Source organism: Erithacus rubecula (genome assembly GCF_903797595.1).
Source record: "Erithacus rubecula genome assembly, chromosome: 2".
In the NCBI taxonomy this organism is placed as follows: Eukaryota; Metazoa; Chordata; class Aves; order Passeriformes; family Muscicapidae; genus Erithacus; species Erithacus rubecula.
In genome coordinates, this window is record NC_136685.1 from 99,658,671 (window position 1) to 99,671,467 (window position 12,797).

Here is a 12,797-nt window from a genome sequence, read left to right on the forward strand (position 1 = left end):
CTGGCTGTGCTAACACTAGACAGGTGATCCAAAGTATTTGTGACTGTTTTTGCTTTTATGTAACATCTTAAAGTGTAATCTGTCAAACAAGGAGAATGCAGTACTTTGAAAGTGTGAGTAGTCTTCTGGTGATCTACTTCTTATAAAGGCCAGGTAGCAAGAGAGACACCTTCTTTTAACTCAGCTCTATAGTGTATCTGGCTCATAAGGAGACAGCTCCAGTTGCAGTGGTTCTTTAACATGCACACGAATGAGTGCCAGAAATAGCAGCTTTCAGTTACCAAGTCCAAAGATCAGGAGTGTTTCAAAGGAGAGAGCAAGGTCCAGCTTCAATGTAAGCAGGTTGGCACTAAGCACAGATCTTTAGTCTTGATGAATCTTTTGCTAATTAGTGGTTTGTGGTAGATGAAATTTGCCAATCTGAGCACAGCACTCATTTTCTTCAGGGGTATGTAATTGCATGTTTTCTGCCACTTCTTTTGATTTCTAAACTTTCATCAGTCAGAGAAACTGCTGTCATGAAGAGGTACCTGTTTTCTGTAAATGGAGAGAGACTCTCAACATGTGTTAGTTCTTTAATTCTTTTATAAACAGGGTCAATTTTTGTGTTTGCTGTAGTGGAGGCTTCAGGTTTGTTTAGCATTACCAGTGCAAACACTATAACAAAAATAAGATAACAATGCTTGGCTGTTCAACATGAGTGGGGAAGGCAAGGCCCGTAAATGCTGTGTTAGTGTTGCTCTTGGGCAGGCTGAAGTGAAGCAAATGTGTGGCTGGGAGACAGCAGAGGTTTAGTGGGAGAATCAGGGTTGTGTGTGTCACAGCAGGGTCTCTGCCCTGTCTCTGGGCTGTGTGAGTATTAAACTGTGTGTCACTGTGCAGAGTAGAAACTGCAGTGCCACCACGTTTGCCTCACCAGTGGCTCCTGGTGAGCATGTCAGATGCTGGGTGTCATTGCCAAGTGCCAGGAGGAGCTGTGAAGATGTGCTGGCTGGGACATTCCTCCAGCTCAAAGGGGATTTTCAGCATGGGGAAGACCTGATTTGTGGGGCATTTCCAAGGGAGAGTTGGGGCAGTCTGCAGGGGTGTTGGGTGCAGCCTCATCAGCCTTCAGAACGGGCTTTAAGCTGTGACTAGGAGTGGGAAGGCTTGAAAGGACCAAGGAAACAGTTAAGTCAAGTTTTGGTTTTCATGTGTCCCTTCCTTGAGGGTGGAGGCTCATCTAGCTCAGGTGAGATAGCAGCCACCACCATATCAGAGTGACACTGATTTCAGGCTGCTGCAGTGAAATTAAAACCATGCTCACAGCCCTGCGTTAGGCGAGGTCTGACCACTTTTCTTCAAATGAGGGGTCAGGTTTGGTACCCTCCTCAGCTTGGTATATAATATCAGAGGTGTTGCCATAGAACATCTGAGGTTCCCAAAATGTATAATATGAGCAGTGTTTTGAGTACCAGTGGTTTTAAAGACAAATTTCTCCTTAATATCACTCTGGAATTGAGTTTTAAGTGGCATTGAATGACATGAATCTCAGTCTGTGTGATTATTAGGAGTCAAACCTGTTCACTTTGCTTTCATACCAGTAACGTGTGTTGGACTTCATCTGACAGTTTGTTTCCAATGAAGTTAGAATAAAAATTGAATTCTTAATATAGCAGAATACAGAGAGAAGAGTTCAAACATGAGTTGCTTACTTTTAATGTTATTTTGAAAACTGGGCAGCATATGGAAGTAGCAGAAAAAAGAAGTTCCCTTTTTCAAGGAGCCCTGAATTGGTGGAAAGATCTAAACTTCCTCAGATGTAACAATTAAAACTGTTTTCTTGATCCCAGATTTTCCATCCCACCCCAGAAACCCTTGTACTGTTTTTGAACCACACTCACCTTTAATGGAGATGTGACAATTGTTGTTGTTTTCATACAGTTTCTTATAGTAGCCTGTAACACTAGTCTTTAAAAATCCTCCTGTTGTGCCAGGCAGGCAGTAAGTTTGAGTGAACTGTGCTATAGCAAGAACCACCCATGGTTGGAGGTAAACTATGCGGATATATGTTGGGGTGGAGGTTGGAAGGAGCGTGGAGGGCATATTTGAAGCAGACTGTGCAACTGCTATAGCAGGTCTGACTAGTTTGAGATGCCTAAAGGCAGCTTTGTCTTGACTTCAGGTAGCTGCAAAATGAAGTTTTAAGTCCTAATTCAGAAGTACATCATCATCATCTTCCGGTGCCTTCACAAACTTTACTTTTCATGTGTTTTTACAGGTGCTCTTTCTCTCTTGAAAAAGGCCTTTAGTAGGTACACATCCACGTGCGTGCATATCATTTGCATGGTTTTCAAATATACATTTCATCAAGATAGGAGACTAGCGTTTGTGTGCAAACCACAGTGTTTTTTTTTTTTGTACAGTGGTGGTTACATTTGCTTTCTCACTGCTCTGTGGGCCTTGTGTGAGAGAAGCCACTCTATTTCAGCACTTTTGGCATGGCCTGATTTGCTGTGGGTGGGTCTGGTGCCTGCTCTTGGCCGTGTGTTGGAGCAGTGCCTTAGGCTTTAGCAGCCTGTGCAGGGATTTTGACCAGGGTGCTTCCATGCTGGCTGTCCCAGGGGTCCAATAACCTGCTTGGGTTACCCTGCTGGGACCTGGCTCCTCCTTACCCCCTCCTGTTCCATCTGCTTGGTGAGATTGGCTCTTCTAAACAACATTTCCACTTTCCTTCCCTAACTAAAGTGTCCCACAAATAGGTTGTGAATGAATACAAGAGAGAGAATATTTTCTCTGTGTGTGACACACAGTGTCAAGCTTCCTGTCTCTGCTCTGCTTCCCCTTACTGGCAAGGGGACACATGTAATATGTGCTGAGGACTTTATTGTGGGGAAAATCACTATAATACTATCATGGGTGAGGTGAATGCGTTGTGTCTGACTGAACATGAAATAAAGTTTTGGACATTCTGTTTCCTGAGCTGTTCTCCTTCTCCATTTTCTGCTCCCAATTTCCAAAATCTTAGTTCATGGTTAAGTTTCTTTCTTCTGTGTTAATTACCCTCTCCTAAACATGCTTCAAAATACAGGCTTTTAAAAGGGTGTCTCCATCTAAACTAAATTATTTACCTGAAAATGTTTCAATTACTCCACATAGAAAAGATGTGTGTCCTATGGTGGCTGTTCTAAAGAGCCTCACTTTGGTGTAGTACTTTTTATTGTGAAATCAAGCAGGTGCCACAAAAAATGGAATGTCTTTTGTCTCTAACTCACAGCTATTATAAGTTGAGAATAGTTCAAGGCTGGCAAAGTTCCCTTTAATCAGTTTTCAGAAGGCTCCTTTGTAGGACATGGAAACATATGCTGTATTTCAACAAATGCAAGAACATTAGTGCACTGGTCTGAAAGGCCAGCAGTTATCACCTTGTCCAACATCATTCAATACCATCTGAGCAATCATTTGTGTCAAGTTTTAGCTACCTTTTTAAAATTTTTTTTATTTATTGTTTTCACTGGTGGTGAAGAAATGTCCAACTTTTTCACCTCTTTAAGAGAAACTTGCAGGGTGAGTGGGTTCTTCTTCATAGAATGTATTTATTTGCAGGGTTGTGTTCATTTCATTTAAGCAAAAATGTTGAAGTTAACTCAATGCTCTGTTTAAGCTACTTTAAAAAATGCAAGAGAAACACCTTTCTTTTCTCCTAACTCTCAGTAGTGCAAAACTGGTTACCAAATGAAATCTGCAGGCCAGAAACTAAAATGACTTGTCATTGCTGGGATTTGTATGGTTCATTTGCAGTATGTATTTCTTCAGAGGGTTTTTTTTTCCTTCCTCCTTTTCTTCTCTCCTGCCATTTGCTGCTTTTCAGTTTGACTGTGATAATTTATTCAACACTGTTTTCAGAGCAATAACCTACTTTTTGGCAAACCATTCAGTTCCTTTAGTAATGTGGGAGTTTTTCCCCCCCACCATGTGTTTATTAAGGGTCTATGACAAGGGAGAAAAACAAGGTATCTTTGGGGAAAAGATGCTACAATAGGATTCAGACCAAGTAATTATACATAGGTGAGAAAAACTCTCCCCCTTATTATACACGAAGGGGTGTCATCTCTTGTGGGCACAATTCTCATTAACCTTTGCAGGAATTGCACAGGTCCAGTGGAGATGGGTCTGCAGTGCTCAGTCCCTACATGCACTAAAAATACCAGGCAGCCCGTGGCACGTGCGTGCCAGTCGAGATGTCTTGTACAATGCAACAAACGTCGCCGTAATCCATTGTTCTGTGCGCCAGTGCAGGGGAGGAGGGATGCACTGCCGGGCTGCCTGTTTCATCATTCTCCCTTAGAGCCTGACCAGCAGCATCTTTTCATTACAGGCATGTAATTTTAGCAGTGAAAAGGGAGTGTGTGTGTTTCCCAGCCTGTGTCACTTTCTGGTAGCTGTTCTAGGTCTTTCGGATTGTTTTGAATTTCATTTACAAGCGAGGTGTCTCTTTTTAGACAGCACTTGCACTGTGCTGGTGCCTGCTGGCTCTGCAGTGGGAAGGAATGGAAGGCAGTCTTGGCTGAATTGGGCCCTGGAGCAGTACACAGCCATCTTAATTGCTGCTGCTCCACCTCTTGAGGAGATGGCTCTGGTTCTCCCAGCTCCAGCATGGCTCCTTGCCCACTGACACGGGAATTCATGATGTCGTGGTCCTGCCTGCGGGACCGGCACCTCCTGCTTCCATGCAAGGAGGCCCAGAGTGCTGCACTTGTGGGAAGAAACAGTGCTATGGAGCAGGAAGAGCTTCTTGGCTGATGCCAGAGAGGCTTGTGTGCAGAAGCCCTCGCATATTTTTTGGGTGACAACAAGCAGAGTCTGCTGAATAATCAGCCAATCACGTAGTAAAGTCAGAAGATCTGGCCCGGTGCTGTGCCTCATCTGCTTTACTGCAGCTCTGATTTCGTGCTGCTGGTGCCTAGGTGTGTAAAGCAGCTCCTGGTCCTTCAGCAGAGCACTGAGCCCATGTGTTCACAGCATAATAGAACTCAATTCACACTTGGCAGGCCTGGCTGCTTCCTTAACACTACCACATGGATACCCAAATTTCAGAATAGCCTCAGCCTAGCTCTTTTTGGTGGCTCTTTGAAGCACAGAGCCCAGCTAAGCTAAGCTAAGCTAAATCCCTGGTGGTGGTTCAGGCACTGCTGTGGGTAGACGGTGCCTGCAGCCATCCCGGGAAAGGATGTAAAGGAGATTTGGCACAGAGGTGCCCTGAGATGAGGGCAGCTTTGCCATCTTCTGGAAAATCCCTCCCCTCAGTAGGTAGCCTAACAAAGCATCCCCTGGTAGTTAGCAGGGGGGACTCTTCTACCCTGATCTGGTTCAGAGCAGGTGGTTGATGGTCAGCAGGGCCATGTCTACACCAAGCCTGTGAAGGGCTGTGGCAGGGCTGGCAATCATAGGCAGTGTGATTCCTAAAGCTTCCAGTTAAGGATGAGACCAAAAAAGGACAGGTTGGGGGCTTATTTGCATCTTCTGGGCACTGTTTTATAAGGAAGCATGTGGAAAGTCCTGTCTGAAGCAAAACATGTGAGTATTGGCATTTTGGCTTTCAGATCTTTGAGACAGAAATCAGTTCTGCTGAGCAATCCAAACCTGTTCTGGTTTTTTCCAGTAAATACAACTGTCTTTCTGTACGTGAATATTGCATAAAAGTTTTCCAGCCCTGGTGTGTTATCCAGGTATATGCTCCCTCTTTCTTTGCTCTGAAAAGGAATTGTCAGAGGTGCTCAGGGCTTTTGCTCTTGCCTTCAGCCTCACAGTGGTTTGCAGTGTGCCTTGCTGGCTTTCCATGCTGAGAACCTGTGTGGTCTGGTCCACCTTCTGGTTCTGCCAGGGCAGTCTTTAATGCTTTAACAAGCTAACAAGTGCTCCTCTGATTTAAACTTGCATTAACTTCTGCTACCCTGATAGAATTCCTAATATTATAAACACCCTTAATAACATGGGTATATTCTAGAAAACCTGCTGTCCTTTCTCCAAACAATTACTTAATGAGGCAGTAATTTATTCTAAGCTATATTTATTGGAGCCCATTCTAGCTTTATCAGACGTACTCTGTTTGGATGTGTGCAGTTAGTCAAAAACATTAAAACTGCTCCACTTCTTCCAGGGTAATATGTTACATTTAGCAAACTGACAGCATTAGAAACTGTTTCCAATTTAATAGAAGCATATGTTTCCTGCAAGGCTTAACACACTGCAGAGTCAGAGATTGCCTTGGACTGCAGCTTTGCCTTTTTTTAGTGTGGTGAAAAGGAGCTGCAAGCTGAAGGCAGAAGTGGAGTTGTGTTTTTGGTTATTTTGCAGAGATCCTTCTTCAGGTCTTCGGCGGGCTGCAAGTTTAAGAAACTCTCAAGAAAGTGGTGTGGGCGGTGCACAGAGAGCTCTCGCTCCAAATGCACTTTCTGATCATGAACAAACATCAAGAGCTTGCTTTGCCCTCTGGGCCTCAAATAGTACAGTATGCAACAAGGGAGAGCAGGCAAGGCACGAGGATGGAAACAGTAGGATCAGATTACAGTTTCAAAATATCGCTGGAACACATTGGCTGGCGTTACGCTATTGACTGGCTTTATAATTGCATTGCTTATTTGCTAGGGAAGGCTTCACCTTACTTTCTGATTAACATGGACACTCCTTCGGGGAGCCTGGGGCTCCAGGCTCTGAGTATCAAAGGCAAACCCCGTGAGACCTGCACGACTTCAGATGCTTCTCAAATGAGAGTCTGAACTTCCTCTGTTGTCTCCTGTTTGCCAGAGGTTTCCTTTCCAGTCCCTAACTTTTATTTAGATTAGCCTGTAACAATCACCCACTATGGTTTTCCTTTTTACTTTGGTTTTAACTGCAGAGGAGAAAAGACCCCTGTAACTCAGCTTGCTCTTCACTCAGTCTTCACTCTGTGTGACATGCTTAAAGCAGGGGGCTAAGGATGTGTTTCTGTAGGGAGAGGGAAGCTGCCTTTCTTGCTAAATGCAGGAGTGAGATGCTGAGGAGCTTTTCTTGCTTCTCTGTTTCTTCTGGAAGAGCTAAGGTTTACCCATCCACCACAGGAGATGGGAAGAGTTAGGTTCCTGTAAAATATGTGTGAGAAAGACCTGCCACTTACAGTTACTGCTGGCACTGACAGCCTTGCAGTGAAGACTTGCAAACATAAAAACAATCCCCTGTACTCTCTGGAAGCAGAGAGCTGCCCAGGAGGCCAATTTTTTTATATACTCTAAAGGAGAGTTTTGTAAGTGCTTATTAAACCTCACTCAGCTAAAAAAAATTTAAAAGGGCAGCCAGAATTAGTGTAAAATGTGTCAGGGAAAACAAACCTTGTAAATACAGAAAATCTGAGCACTGGCTCTGGAGAGGACAGAAACCCCTGCACAGCTCCATTCCCTCTACCCCTCTTCTGGAGTTGTGGGATTTGCCTCCAAACTCACACGTGACATGAGACACAATTCTTACCAGGCAGTGTTGTCAGGAGTCCTCTTTAGCCAGGCGACATGTATGCAGTGCACTCCAACATGTAGAAAGTGCATCAGATCCTGAGAAAGCAACTTTGTGGGGAAAAGGAAAAAAAAAAAAAAAAAATAAGCACTCTCCCCCAGTCCTCCCCCAGTCCGTCCTGACTGGTTCACACCCTGCAGGCAGCTGCAGCACAGCACAGGGAGCGTGGCCGTGCAGCTCTGCATGGAACAGGCTGTCCCAGCGCCGGCTGCTGCCGTGCCAGGCGTTGAGCACTCCGCTGTCAGCAGATGGAATCCCCCCGGAGCGGCGGCTCCCATGGCGCTCCGGCTGTTCCCTCAGAGTCCGGGCTGCTTACTCGCTCCGGCCCTGGAGTTAGACCTCGGCACCTGGGCTGTTCAGCTTTCCCCCTTCTTTTGAGCGAGGCTGGGAGAAGCTGCCAGATTTATACTGGCCCTCCCCTCTGCTTTTCCTTTGTAACTTTGAATGGGAGGAGGGTGCCAGTGCTCTCAGATGTCTGCACTTCCACCTGCTGGGGCAGGTTTGCTGTGCTTTGCCAGGATCCTGCAGACCAAGGAGCATCGTTCTGTAGTAGCCCATGGTCCTGCCCCAAGGGGTCTTCTACAGATGTGTCCACTCTCTCTCTGCTGTGGCCTTGGTGTGTGGAAACAGGGACAGGGAGAGAGAGGTTTACTGGTTTGCCTCCCTAGCTCTAGGGGACAGATACTTTGAAGTTGTGGAGATGGGTTACAAGTTCAGGTGGTCCCTCAGGCTGGGTCCAGCAGTACTGAAATACCTCACAGCAGCTCAGCCTACCTCTGTTAGTTCACAGGATCGGACCCTTGTCTTGCCAGTAGAACCCAGTTGGCATAAAAGGCCTTTTTATTTTGGTCCTACAGCTATCTGTGCCAAATTCTGATTTTGCTGAAGTCAGTAACAAAACACCCATTGACTACCATTGGGCCAGGATATAACCAACAGAACCCAGGATGAGGAGTGAAGGATGGAGGAGAGGAAAATCATGTAATGTGCCAGAAGTGACACAGAAAGCACTTCCATAATTCATTGGATAGGTTCTCCAAGAAAACATGGTGAGGGTTACTAACATCTGAGGTTTGTGAAACTTAGGGGAATGAAGTGTACAGATTCAGTGCTCTCATTGCACTAAGCTCTCTTATGGGGAGCTTTTGTGTTGTGGGGTTTTGTTGCGTTTTTTTCATGCACACGTGTGAAGTAGCATTTTAATTCCCACAAGTTGCCTTTTTCTTTCTCTCTCCTTTTTTACCCCCTGTGGTTTTAATTACCTAAGATTTCAGAAAGTAACTGGTCCTGCTTTAAACTCCTTGCACAAGCCCCTGTGGCTCACACCTGTGTTTCAGTGTTTGGCTGCCTGGAGAGGAATGGTTGCCTGTGGACTCAGAGTTTGATGCTTTTACCTTTTGAGCAACGTGCTGTTTGTTCTAAAAGTAACCTCAACTCTAATAAGCTGTTCATCCTCAATACTGAGTGAGGGGGTGGCATAAATCTATGAGTAGAAATGTGACGTATTAAAAACATTCAGTTTCTGCTGTTCCTCTTGGGGTTCAGTTCCTCCTTTTTTTCCTTCCTGTCTGTGTTGATGAGCAGGGAGGGCCTAGTGGATTGTAAAACTGATTTCCAAGATGAGCCCTCAGTCTTGAGAGGTATTTTAAGCTCAATTGTTAGAACTCTTTGGGAATTAAAATTAAAGGTTATTTATATTATTGGGTGAGCAAAATCACCTTTTCTCTCAGTTTTTACATATCTGGTGCTTTTCTGTGCCAAGGTGCCAAATATTAAAGACTTCAGAAATAGTCCAGTGGTGTTGAAGTGTCCAAAGCACAATCAATAAACACAGTGCTCCTCTCACAAATTTACACGTACCTCTGTCCTCCGGAGAGCAGAGGATTCATCACTGAGTGGGCTCAGACACAGGCATTGCACAAGCTCTTGTGTTTAATCGATGCGGGTTCACTCCAGAGAACCATCCGCTCCAGGCTGATTATCTCTTCTGCTGAGCCCCAACTGCATTTTTTTTTTCCAGCTCTGTCTGAAAAGCATGCAGAGCCACTAAAAGGAAGCTAAATGACACTCGAATGAGAAAAAAAATACACTGCTTTTGTTTTTCAATTAAGAAAAGACAACTCCCAAACAATGCTAGGGTTTCTCTGGCACTGAGGCGCGTGCAATCACCCTAAATGGGCAAAAAAGCAAGTAGAATCTTTCTCAGCAACAATAGTTTTGCTTTTGGTTCTGGGTCTTCTAGAGCTGAAGCCAACTGGTAGATAATATTGGGGAAGATCTCCATGTAACTCCCACCCCAGTCCCCAGAAAGATGCAGCTTTTCCATTGTCTTTCTTCATCTTTCTGGTTCCACATACCTAAGAAACATTGAAACCCCACTTGCAGACCAAAACCCTGCAACACCCTTTATTACAACAACAACAAAGTGACATCCAGGCTCAACTCTTAATACCTGGCCTCAAAGATATGTTTAGCAAACGGGTGAAAATGCAGCAGAAATATGTCTGGCTGAGGTTGCTGCTCAGCCAAAATAGATGCATGAGAGATGTTCCATGAATGTTACCCTTTATCTCTGCCTGTGCAGTTCTGCATTTGGGTGGCTTGGTGTTGTCTGGCTGCCCCTGTCACAGCTGTATGACTTGGTTGGACAACTCTCTTTTGACACCTGGGACAGTGCAGGTTTGTCTTGTTTTGTACTGATCTTTGTTCAAGCTGATCTTTTAAGTTTGGCATTTTTGTTTTCCCGGCAGGTTTAGCTGGGAAGGCTAGGAGCAAAGTTTTTGAGATGAATGGAACTGATTCAGATCAAATGCTGGTATTGCCCAGTGTCCTTTTTTTAAAAAAAATTGTTATTCAGTATCTTAAGATGTACAAGACTGATCCCCTTAATGCAGGTATGGAATTGGTTGAAGGAGGAAAGAGATGGCTTGAACTGTAAAGAACAAGCAGTCAACATTGTCTTAAGCTTCAGTGGTCAGAAACTATGAAATTCCTTTATGAAGAGCCAGAGAAAGACTTGCAAGACCCCAAGCGTGTCTGGTTTTACCAACTCTATCAGTTGGTCTAAAAAGATATCATCTGCTTGCTTTGCTTGGCATGAATTAAGTGATTTATGGAAACTGGAGGAAAACATTCTTTACAGTTCCCATTGGCACACCAGAGGAGAAGGGGATAAAATAAAACTTTATAAAGCAGAGAATCTAGCAATGCTTATTTGAGCCCTCTCCTTGGTGGAATAAAAGCCCTGTGCTTAGGCTGACATCTTGCTTTGGTGCTTTAGGGGTTAAACCCTCTTCAGAGAATATTTGTGGGCAAAAAGGAAACTGAAAGCTGTGCTGAAAACTAGTAGGTGAGACTGGGAGTTGCCTGATCTATTTTTTAAAAGGGCAGGCTCTGAATCAAGCTTGGTGAAGATGGAGTGAGATGCGAAAGCTTGACAGTCACACATACAGGAAATGTTGAATAATATCTGAGCTTCCTGGAAAATGACGTAGTGAGGTTATCATAGTATTTGCTAAGTGATGATCCCATAGTTCTTACTGATCAGCTTTAAAAATGTGTTTGCTACCAGCACCTCAGTCTTGTGTGGAAATGGGCTCGTTTGGGTTTGTTGGGAATGCTTGGCAGCGTCACCTGGCAATGATGAATAACTGAGCACAGGGAACGGAGCCTGGGCTGTTTTCTTTATCATGGTGGAAAAGGTTTGCTTTGTGCAGTGAATGTTTTTATACATTCCTGGCAGAGGCTGACAAACTTCAAACTCTTCGAGTCCCCAAGCCATTTAAAAATGTCTTCTTTAAATAGAGCATTGTGGAAGGAGCACTGGTATGTCTTTAGGACAGTCTGTCTTTTTTCAGGGGGAGGAGATAGCAGGAAGGGATGGAAAGCTGCTAAATCTCCTCCTAACCCCTTGCTGCTTTAAAAACGTGCTGGAATTGGGCAGGGTTTTTAATTCTTGCTAGCCTGATCCTCCCTTTCTTGCTCTTATCTGTCTCAAGGGGGAGGAAATGTGTGTGCTGTGAACACTGGAATAGCAAAGCTGCCTGCTTGCACCCCAAACCCATGTGCTCAGCTCTGGAGTAGTCCATGGAAGTGACACTAGGGAGCAGAGAAAAACCAGACTTCGGCAGCAGCGCTAAATTTCAGAGGTTTGGTTCACCCGAGATTCCAGGCGCAGGAATTGCTGGTATCTGGCCAAGGAGCTTGGATGGCAGCCTACCTGTTCCTCAGCTCTGCTCAGCCTGCTCCCTCCCCCTGCCTTTCTTTTTTTTAATTGCATAATATGCTAGAAAATTATCTGGATTTGGGATTTATTTTTAACCAGAAGAGGCTCACTTCACCCAATGTAGTTTTGGATTTGCCACCCAGCAAATGCTTTCTGAAGCTCTTGTAGCACCTGAAACCCTGACTTCTTTTGCCCCCTCTTCTGCTTCCCAAGGGTCTCTTCGCTCTTAAATGTTTGTCAGTCATTTTTGGTGATGTTTATCTACACTGTTTCTCAGCTGAACTGATGTGCAACCATCAAACTGTGTTAGACCTGCCTAATACAGTTTGGCAGGCACTAATCCCACTGGGAGGATTGGGAGTTGTACTCAAATAAGGAGGGCAGACTTTGTCTCCCAGATGATAGCTGCATAATGTGGGAAGGATCAGGTCTGGGTTAAAAATCTATATGGCTGTTGTAACTTCTTTCTGGATACCTGTGGCTAGGAGGCCTCTTCCACTTACTTTTTTTTTTCTTTTCTCTTTTTCTCTTTAAACAAGACAGAATTCTTCATGCCAGAAGAATTTGTTAAACAGAGGGAGGGATACAGGAATGAACAGGGAGCTGCTTGTAGTCATATTAAAAGAGTGAGTGGGTTAGAGCTCTAGCACCTCCCCACTCTACCTGGGAAACTGAGAGGTCATAACATTAGGTCGTGTGACTGTCACAGCACAGCAAGTCCTTCATTCCCCTGCATTTGGGGGGATCTTCATGTCACAAAAATGATGGTGACAAAATGAGGTTGGGACTGTGCTGTGTAGAAGAGCATTTCCAGGCACTCTGAAACATCGTGGAAGAGATGGCACTGGGGACTGAACTGCCCTACTTAATCTTCGCTCAGAAATTATTTATAATTTGGGGCAAGTTTGGTAAAATCCCCTTTGTTTCCTTCAAAATCTTCAAATGCCATCTGACCAGCAGCAGAGTGTAGTGCAGAGTGGTCTTGGTGATTAGACTAAAAGACTTGAGAGATCTTCTTCATCTGTAATTTATCTAATTCTGAGTATGA

The 12,797-nt window shown here is 44.5% G+C and overlaps 1 protein-coding gene across 5 annotated transcripts in view; it reads left to right on the forward strand.

Moving 5' to 3' along the window:
- The window catches only part of SERTAD2 (SERTA domain containing 2), a 75,233-nt gene that overhangs the window by 59,341 nt on the left and 3,095 nt on the right, over positions 1-12,797 (forward strand). The window contains exon 1 of one of the 5 annotated variants that reach the window (XM_079324867.1): positions 6-23. The exons of the other annotated variants lie outside the window; for them this stretch is intronic. The gene's annotated coding sequence lies outside the window, so the exon portion shown is untranslated. Of the gene's footprint in view, positions 1-5; positions 24-12,797 lie in introns of those variants that run through there. 5 annotated transcript variants of the gene reach the window in all.